Consider the following 10,405-nt stretch of genomic DNA (forward strand, 5'->3'; position numbering starts at 1 on the left):
ATCAGCAAAGAAAACCTCTAAAAAGAAACCATTTGATCCCACAAAAGTGACTGCAAATATCCTTTCTTTCTCACTTTCTTTGCACAAGCCAAAGGGGGATGCAGCGAGCAGTTGTTCTGCAGGAGCCCCAGGGACGTGTGCCGTGGGTGAGGATGGCCCACTGTGATCTCACAGTGCTGGATTTTGGTGCCACCAGACCCAGCCACAATCGGATTATGATGTCTCATAGCCGTAGAGGTGGTCTGGGAGGGGAAACCTTACCCTGACAAGCTGGGAAGGCTTCCTTCCAGGGGGACCTGAACATTTCCTCCACCTGTCCCCAGGCCAGCCAACAGCTGTGGCCTTTCTCCCTCTGCTTGCTTGACATCCGCATTTGCAGCGCTAATGAGAGGGAGCAGTTCAGCACCCCGAGCAAGCCCTTCTGCCATACAACTTCCAGCGCCTTGCACGTCTCTCTGGGCAGCACATGGCGAGCGGTGCCAAAGAAGGCACGGGGGAAAGCGGCTCTGCTGCAGGGGCAGGGCCGCTGAAGGCAGCAGTGGGCTCGGAGTGCCCCATCTGCCTGGGCGCCGTGAGGAAGCCGGCCTTCGTGGCCTACTGCATGCACCAGTTCTGCTTTAGGTGCATCCGGCACTGGGCCCAGGCCAGGGAGGACTGCCCCGTGTGCCGGCAGTCCCTGGAGCAGGTGCTGCACTCCGTGCGAGGCGACGACGACTACGAGCTGTTTGTGGTGGGCCTGCCCAGCCGCCTGCGCAGGAGGATGGCCATGGACAGGGCCCGCAGCCGCCGCCCGCAGCGCCGCTACAACCTGCGCAGGCGGCCGGCCACCGACCCAGCCGCGGCTGGCCGGAGCGAGCCCGAGGGCACCTGGGGCTCCCAGGGGCAGGGAAGAGCTCCAGGACCCTCCAGCAGGAGGGCTCCAGCCCAACCAGCTCCTGCAAGCCGCGCTTCTCAGCAGCCGTCCCGCAGGACTGGCCCTGCTGCTCCTCCGGACGCGCACAGTGGCACAGAGTAGCTGTGGCCCCTCTACCGCTTTCAATGAACACTTTGGTGAATGGAAAGAAATGGGTGACTGTGGCCTCTCTCTTTCCTCCCCCCGGCCCAAAAATCCGGACTTCTTGACTCGATGAGCAAAGTTGTATATATTAATCTTAATAAATTCAGGTAGTTGTCCTATAAAGAGAAAGGTAAAGCAACATGACTCTGAATAAGCTTCTGAATAAACTATAAAATGTCCATGTTCAATATCAATATCATTAAGAGAAAATAGAGGATGTCAATTCAGACCTTGATTTATATATGTCACAAAAAGAAAACAAACACATATGCTCTTTTGCAGTATATTAGGCCATGTTGTCCTTTTAAAAACTGAATCAGAATGTCAAGGAAAAGCACATTACCACAAAAACAAGGCTGAAAACACGTGTCAGGAAATACACTGTATGTTTGTCTGAATCTGAAAAGCAGATATCATACGTATGATGTCTAATCTGCATTGAATCATTTGATTTCCAGTATGACTCAGATAACCACATGGTATTTCCTTAGTATCAGAATACAGTCTACCAAGAAATTAGAAAATGTCTTTTGTTTTGTATGTTTCCAGTAATAATAACATTGAGCACTGTGTTTGTTAAGTGTAATTAGTGCAGAGTGGAGTTTTATACAGTATTAAGTGGTAATATAATTACAGAGGCAAACTGTCTCCTAACACACAGTTAAGACAAATTTCCTATGCAGAAGAGTTTGTATTATAGTTGATACATATTCATAAGCAGAAAGACTTGATGTCATCTCTCAGCTAAAAACTAAAGGAAAACTAACTGTGAACATCCTTCACAATTACTTTAATTTGCCATGAATCCAAATTGGATATTTGTAGTCTTTTTTTTCCTGATGAATAGCACATGGCCCTTTTAATTCCATGATTGAAGATAGACATCTTTCCATTTTTAATGATTTAAGGTCATTATACATAGTCAAGCTTAAAAGAACTTGTTTTATGAATAATATTGCAAGCATTAAATGAGAGAGACTGGCTAAGCACTTGGAGGATGTATTGCAGTCTAGATCAAATAGATAAACTGCATTAGGGTCAAGAAGTCCGTGGAGCTGTTAGCACCTGGGATAGTATTTAGGGCCAGTATCAAAGATGCTTGTCCTGCTCTCCAGATATTGGCTAACAGATGCTGTTCCTACTGATGGTTCTGTCCCTCTTATCTTCCTCTCATTCTACCTCTTTTTCTTCTCCAAAAATAAAATAAAAGTGAACAAGAAAAATCCAGGTGCTTAACAGATAACTTATGAAAAAAGGGAGAAATGTAGGAGGCAAATTAATAATAATAACATGGGAGAGTAACTCCAGATTTTTCTACCAGGACATCTGTTTTCAGAACACAACACAAACATAGGCTGGTTCAAGGGGTGGCAGTGAAAATGAGCAGAAAAAATTCCCTAAGATGCAATTCAGAGAGCAGGCGTACTGGCAAATTTATCCTTGGGTTTTTGGAGTATATACACACAATGAATATGTGTGATCAGTGTATGACAGACCCATCTATGTTACAGTAGGAATAGATAGAAAATTTGGTTGTAGACATGACTAAATATATTTCTTAGGAGGACAAACACAAAATATAGATCTCTCTTGCAGTTTGGGAAGCTAGTCCCTGAAGACAGCAGCTTGAAGGTAGGCAATTTTCTACATTTAAATTCATACAACACTTCAAAGGTAATAATAATGCTTAGATTTGTAAGACTCCTTTCTTCATGACACCTTGGCCAGAGAATTTTATTCTGCAGGCATATGAGCTGAATTACACATAGCAAATGTTTGAAGATTCCTTATGTCATGATAGAACTGGCAAAGCAGTAACAGAAATTGATTTTACATGTTTGGCTATTCAGATCAAAAATGCTTCTGCAATCATCTGGCTAAAGAAGAAAAGCATTAGCAGAAGATGTACCTGCCAACCACAGTTATTCAGCACTGAGTCAGATCTGTCAGACTCTGCATTGGATCAGGAAACCTTATTCTTATGTTTTACTTTGGTTTTTAAGACTACAGATGATGTCATTACACCACTTAACTTGATTGTATGTGGTCCATTTTATAGGCTGATTCAAGGACAGGTAAATCTAAACCCAAGAGCAGGTTCTCAGGCTAAGACACAAATGGAGGTCCTTTTAAAAGCAATTTACTTCTTCTTAGTGAAAACACGGTAGGTAAAATTTAGAAACAAAATAAAGCTAAATAAATTAAAAGGTACTCAAAAACCAGTAAAATATTTACAATCAGTAAAAGTAATAAAGGGGATCTTCACAGATCTCACAGAAAAGGTTGTGGAAATATAGTCATGCAAAGAAGTAAAATCAAACAGTAATAACTGAGTTCATTAAAATTAACACAAATAATATTGTGAAAAGCTTTAATATGGCATCTTCTGTTCTTCCTTCAGTCTTTCCGCTACATCCAATGCAGCAATTCCTGCACATGCACATTTCCCTATCTGTTCATCAGCAGCTCTGCCTTTGGGACACATATTCCATGGTTAGATCAGTGTTATAGCTCAGCACTGCACGGCTTGATGCACAACCTGTTTGTGACCCACGCCATGAAGTCTTTGAGCTGGCACATGACACACACATAACACACAAGAGCCCCAAGAGCTACTGAGAGCTCTTAAAATCTTTCTCCAGAGAGCTAAGTGTTACTTCTCATCAACTCTGTGAGCACAGACTTCTAGGACAGCTATAATAAAATTAAAGCAGAAACTTGTTCTTTTAAATGAGATAAAATTTAGGTCCAAATTAATCCTGCATCCTAATAATAATTATCAAGAGCTAAGGTAAAATGGTTCTGGGCCAAAACTCTGCTAAATTACAGCAGCAGAATACACCTGTCTGCTTCTTGCTTAGAAAGCTGCAAATGTCTAAAGACTTTACTGTCTTTTATTGTTTATATCATCAAAACTGTGATGTCTGGCACCAAAGGCTGCCATGTTGCAAAAACAAAAGGTCAACATAGTAGTTAACAAAATAGAAAACAAAAATAAATGTGGTGCATTAATCCTGTTAGGAGGAGGGTTGGGGAGGAAAATTGTGTTTCATAACTGATTTAGCTAGGAGAGAAAGAAGAGGAAGCCTCCAGAAAGAGCCAAGAGCTGTGTTTGGTGCCCTGTGGGAAATAAGGGAGCCCAGAGAGCTGGCCAGCAGTGCAAGAATGCAGGCACATCCTTTGGAACTCAGTCCATGGGCTGGAGGACAACCATGAAAGTATTTTGAACAACCTAAACTATAGAGAATGAAGAGAAATAAGAGGAAGCTTTTTCTCACAGACAATATGAATTATCAACAGTTAGGTGGGAAGCAAAGAGTAGAAATAATAGTTCAGTTGTCCTAATATAGAGAAATTACCATGGGGAAAATTTCTCTTACACCACTGTTCTTCAGCATCCCCCTGAAAAATCCAGGAAGTCAAGACATGCTAAGATATCAAAGTTTGCTAGCGATATAATATTATTCACACTTGTCAAAACTAAATTGACTACAAAAAATTGCAGAAGGCTTTTGACTGAGACATAAAGCATCTAATGAAATTTCTATTCAATAAATGCAAAATTGTGCACACAGGGAAAATACAGTCCTAACTTTATACACAAACAGATCATGATAAGCTTGAAATGAAATATTTCCAGTAGATAATTCTCTGAAATCCAAGTAAACAGTTGCAGAAAACTAGAGTCTTTCTGCTGGATCTTAGGGACAAGGACCAGCCTTCAAGAATTAAGAAATTTATCCATTAAACCTGTGCTAAAGATGACTTACAAAATTCACTTTTATATGCATTTTAATTGATGACAAACCTAGTAAAAAGTCATCTGAAATCACATTTCATGATCTGGGTAAATGTTCGAGTAGTTTAAAGTCATTTCTGTGTTGCTTGGGAAATTAAGGATAAGTACCAAGGAAAAAACTTCATTTCAGTCTGACCTGATAACCCGAGTCAAGGTGAACCCTGAGGACTCATGACAAGTTTTGATTCCAAAAAAACAATGAGATTGAGTGGGCTCCATACTGGGACATATGGTAGGGAAAAAACTGATGGAAGCTTATTGACTCTGTGCCTCTGACAAGGCATGCTAGCTAGAGATGCATCTTAAATTCTACCCCATCAATTCTTTCACACAGAACAGTATAAATGTAAATATATGACCATAATAATTCACTTGGGAAAAAGGAGGTCTGTTTTCTCAAGAAACCTCCTCATGTTACAAGCACAACATACACAAACACAGTTTGATTGCCCAAAGCGCAGTCATCTCTTCTTCCATGTGCAGCGTAGGGGGATCCTCCTGTGTGTACAAACTTTGCCCTTGCTCTCTCCCAAACACTGAACAGAAGCTTGGAGTGCTGGAATTCTACCTGCATTACTCTTGGCAGGAAGAACTAGAGTGAAACTTCTGTCCAGCAAGCATAAGTTTTTGCCTAGAGAGGTAAAAAATATAAAATAAACGAATTTACAAAAGCCATGCAGATTTTGACAGTACCAACAGCTTCCAGACTTAAATGTTTTTGCGTTCATACAAATATCATTTTGGCTAAAAATAGACTAGCAAAACAAATAATTTAAACAGATCTCAGAATCTGAATCTCCATGACATGATCATCCTATAACAGCATCCCATGGAAGAGCAGTCAATTCAGAATAAACCTATTCAGTCCACTCTTGTGCCAAGTGTGTGCCCAGTTTTGGCTAACACAGCTAAGGACTTCCTTTGGGGAGTGATCCCAGATACACTTCTTTTAGCTAAGGAGAAATATGGACCCCGGTCACAGGTGGATATCCTGGGCATTATATGGCAAAAATAAGTTAGGTACAGTCTGTTTTTGAGAAAAGCTACTAAAAACTCTAAAACTACTCCTAAAAGCAGGTACTACAGCATTTTGGGGGAGGTATTGAACTGTGCTCAGCAGTCAGAGAATCAGCAGGAGATAGACACTGAATTAACACTTGAGCAGGATCCATTAACACAGCAAGTGAGCTTCCCATGCAACTGGTCCTTGGATTGGGAAAGGACACAAAACACCACTGCCAGCACTATCTTGCTGCCCACTTCCCTTGCCTCTGCTGAGTGGATCCCATGTTCTGGCCTTCACCTGAACCAGGCTTTGATGTTTTCCAATAGCTGGTTGGGCGAGTGGGGAGGATGGGGGGTGACATCAGAGTTGAGAGTCATTAAGGAATATTGAAAAACTGTTTTTTTTTTGCTGGAGCTGACCAAAATTTCTGAAAAAGTGAGAGGCAGCTGAAAGTTGGGCTCAAGCACTTATAAACATAAGTAGCTACAGTCACAGGTAGGTAACCACAGTATTAAATGGAAAAACATAAAGAGGAAATATTTACTTACCTTAAAGCAGAATTAGCAAGCAGGCCAAACATCAATCCAAATACCACTCAGAAAAAGCTAGAAGCTAAACCAGGCTATCCACTGCAAACATTGATAGAAATGTTATGTCTTGCCTTTGTATTTGGAAAGAAGAGAAAGCATAAATGCAAACTCTTGATAGCCTGTGACAGCCTGACCCCATCAAAGCCAGGTAACACATACAGCAGTTGTACTTCAGGCAGAGCATTTAGGTCTATTGAAACCTGTGTTCAAAACACAGGCCATTACATGCCTGTGGATCACAGAGGTTTTTTTTTGTCAAGCTATAACTGATCTGTCTATGAGTGCATGAATCTAAAACATTCCCTTGCAGGGAAAGACAGGTGTGGGTTTGGGGGAGATCCAGAAGATGGCTGTAAACCAGCAAGCTTTTAAAGTTCTGTTCTTCACTTTTTGGGAAAAAACATATGGATACCTCGCCTATGTCAGCTGTGCTTTTGTAATTTTACATGCAATATATTTTGCAAACATTTTTTATAATAAAGATATAATATGATGTATTTGAACCCAGTCTTCACCTTTCTGCCCTTAGTTACTGCTTTGCCCCAGGAGACTAAACTTTTATTGCTAGGAATCACTGTACAATCAAAATTTTCCAAATAAAATTTTACCTGGCCTTCCAACAAATGACTTTCTATCCTACACTTCTTCCCACAAATTGGTTCTGGAATATCAGACATCCCCACCAATGAGTTGCTCACGAGAGCTAACAAATACAGTAACGATTCAAGCTCTATAGGATGCTGCACCTATCCCTGGAAGAAATTTTTCAGGATGAGAATACACTGAAAAATATGATTAAGTGTGGCTTTAAAGTGTTATACCTGTTTTATCTACATGATTATTCTTTACTGAACATTGATGGTGACTATTCCTTCACTGCAAGATCCATCTGCAATACCTAAGTCCACCTCTCCCACATTTTAAGGAACATTTTATTGAAAATAAGATAATTCACAGCATCATAATCTGCCATAGAATTGCCAGAGTTCTCCAACTTGTAGTCTTTTTTCTCTAAAGAGAAAAACACCCAACCATTATCTGTTAATCACGGTCATTAGAACTTGTAAAGTTACTACTCAGTTTAAACTTTGCAATTTTGCATTTTCACTACTTAAAAATTATGACTTTTTGTATTGTTTTTGGTGCAAAACCGCTTTCCAATTTCTCAAAGAAATAACATAAGAATTTTATAGTCTAAATAAAGAGCACTTCAAATGCTCTTTAAATGCATCTATAAACTCATTTCTTCATGGACCTGATGCTAAATACACTGTCAAATTCATGTGGGAACAAATTAGAATTTAAGAACAGTAAGTAGAAGCCATAGTGTATAACTACATAATGAAGTAAGAATATTATGCATGTATTTGCTCTTGCTGTCAGACAAGATAGGAACTTACTGACTTCAATTCTGCCTTGGAGTTCACAACCTTATTTTATCTGATTGCAATACCTGGATCATAAGTCATCAAGGATCATAAAATGATTTGGTAGAGAAAAACCCCCACTCTCCTTACACAGGTTGCTGGTGCCTGATATCAATAACAAGAACATTTCCAGCTCCCCATTCTGACCCCTCAGAGGCTGCTCTCCAGCTTCCCTGTCTTACCCAAAATCACCAGAGTGCAAATCACACCCTGTCCTCCTATGGTCCACCATGGCCTTATATCTCAACACAGTAGGAGAGTGTTGAAGGCAATTGCTAAACCCCAAATTTTACTTCTGCATTTAGTTAAAGGGAGTCTGTTTTAGAGCTGGTACAATTAGCATGGGCTCAAATATGGCATTGATGAGGAGCTGGATTAAGCAAGACAGTTGTGAGAGGAGAGTATTTTCATTGACATATGAACATTTTCATGGTTCACATCCTTTTCCCAGAAGGCTATTTTTCAAATTCTCAGAGATTTGGGGATGACCATCACCATGCTATAAAAGCAGCAAATATAAAAATAAGGCCATAATTATATGTATAAACTGTAGTGCACTGCTCCATGGAAACTGTCCATGGTTTCCAAGGCAGCCAAATCAAGAAAAGAACAAGGCTTTAAAAGAGTGAAGTGCAAAGAACAACAGCTAACAGCTTCATGTGTAAGGAGGTAAATTTTGGAAAGTGCTTTAGCCCCGTTGGAAGTCAATGGCAGTTGTGCTCTTAAATCACTGAGGACTTTCTGAAAAGCCCAGCCAGAAGCACTGGGTCTTGATGTGTGTGACTGATTATTCATTGTCCAGCACAGCTGTCCTGTAGCTGCACTTTCATTCTACCCTGTTCATTCTCCTGCTCTGGAGCTGCTCTGCTCTCTTCTCTCTCCCCCAGATGCTATGCTTCCAAGGACTGGTATTTCTCCTTATCCTCCTCTCCCCACCCTTCATCTCCCGAGCTTTATATCCATCAAACAGCCCAACAGCTGTATGGCCTTTCCAACAATCAGGGGCGTGATGCCAAAGCAGTGTCCGCTCTCAGGGCCGATCACCAGAGAAGGTTTGGGCTGGCAGGGAGGAGCAGGTGTGATCCATTCCTATCTCACAGGTATTTCAGCCTGAGCTGGCAACAAGAGGAGGGAGAGCCATGCTGATAAGCCCAGCTAACGTGGTCCCTATGGAGGGCTCTGAGGAAGTGAAAAAAGCAGAACTCTTTTTTTTTGCTAAAAGAAACAGTTCAAGAGTGGCTTGTTATTTTGGAACTTGGTCCTAGCAAACTGAGCTCACTTTGGGCATTACATTTTGGGCTTTCCAAGCTCTCAGCCTTTCTATTTACATTAGAAGCAAACAAAACACTCCAGTGTGCCAGTAGAAGCTGCAAGCAGACTAAAAGCCCCTGTATATTTTAGCAAAACAATTGGAAAATGCCAAAGCAATAAGAAGTCTTGAAAAAAGTACAAACACAGAAGTTCAGTATGAAATTAGATCATCTTTGTAATATCAACATGCATTAGGTGAGATTGATAAGATTTTATACTTTAAAACCAGAAAACAACCCCCATAATAAAACAGGTTTTTTGTACACACATGTAGAAGCCTATAAACTATGCAACAGGAATTCTCTTCAAGCCACTCTCTAAGACTTTGGCAATGAAGTATAAAAAATAATGCTAAGCCAATATATAATCAATTATATGAAGTTTTTTTACCCACTTTCTGTGTCTGGAAATTTCCAGGCAGTGAAATCTCCTCTGAGATCAAAATGTATTAAGTCTTTTATGGCAGTTGCCAAAGAAAAGTACAGACCCAATACAACTGAAAGTATTTTGATTATGGATAAGAAAATTTCCCCTTCCACCTTGAACAGAACTGGAGTTTGGTTTTCAGTGTATTTGCCACTCTAGGTGCAGTCTGAAAACAATGAATATAACAATTTTAAAACTAAATGCTCTCAGTATCTATTAAGGAAATAAACATGTCAAGCATTCCTATAATTTAGAGTATAACTAAGATTTAAAACTAGTGATTTATGTAGTTGATTTATAGTGAAGTATTACAGCCATGAAGAGACTTTTTACTGTGGAAGATAAATTTGTATTTATGTTCTGTTCTTCAGCTGAAAATTGATTTCCCTCTTCACAAAGTTTGTGTGAGGACAAAATCCTCCTTCAGGACACTGACCCAGTGAAATCCCCAGGAGAGGTTTTAAGTACAGAGACATCATGCAGATTATATTTCTGTTCTCAGCTATGTGGATCTAAGCATTTAATCACAATTAATGCAGAAAGTAGCTACAATAAAGAGTCTTGACTGGGAATCAGTGTGGGACAATGTCTTCTCTTGTTGCTTTTAGTAGTGAGATTTGTTGCCCCAAGCTCTTATTTCAAAAGGATTCAACCTATTTTCACAGCAGTATTTACTGAAGCTTTTCTGGGGGAAGGACTATGCTTCACACATTTACTTCACTGTTTCTAAGAGGTTTCTGAGGAAAAGTTTTAGAAAAAAAGTCAACAGATACTATTTGGATTTTTATT

The 10,405-nt window shown here is 40.3% G+C and overlaps 1 long non-coding RNA gene across 2 annotated transcripts; it reads right to left on the reverse strand.

Annotated features, from left to right (window-relative positions):
- Positions 1-1,470: 1,470 nt before the first annotated feature.
- Positions 1,471-8,818, reverse strand: LOC147653656 (uncharacterized). Of its 2 annotated transcripts, XR_015285648.1 has the most exons (4): positions 7,853-8,818; positions 7,061-7,204; positions 6,411-6,491; positions 1,471-5,487 (listed from the first exon to the last, which is right to left on the reverse strand). It is a non-coding gene; the product is annotated as an uncharacterized LOC147653656 (long non-coding RNA). The 2 variants fall into 2 exon arrangements; XR_015285647.1 differs by lacking the exons at positions 7,061-7,204; positions 7,853-8,818 and having other exon boundaries at positions 6,411-6,590.
- Positions 8,819-10,405: the final 1,587 nt, after the last annotated feature.

This window comes from Cyanistes caeruleus, chromosome 4 (genome assembly GCF_971803275.1).
Source record: "Cyanistes caeruleus chromosome 4, bCyaCae1.hap1.1, whole genome shotgun sequence".
Taxonomy (NCBI): Eukaryota; Metazoa; Chordata; class Aves; order Passeriformes; family Paridae; genus Cyanistes; species Cyanistes caeruleus.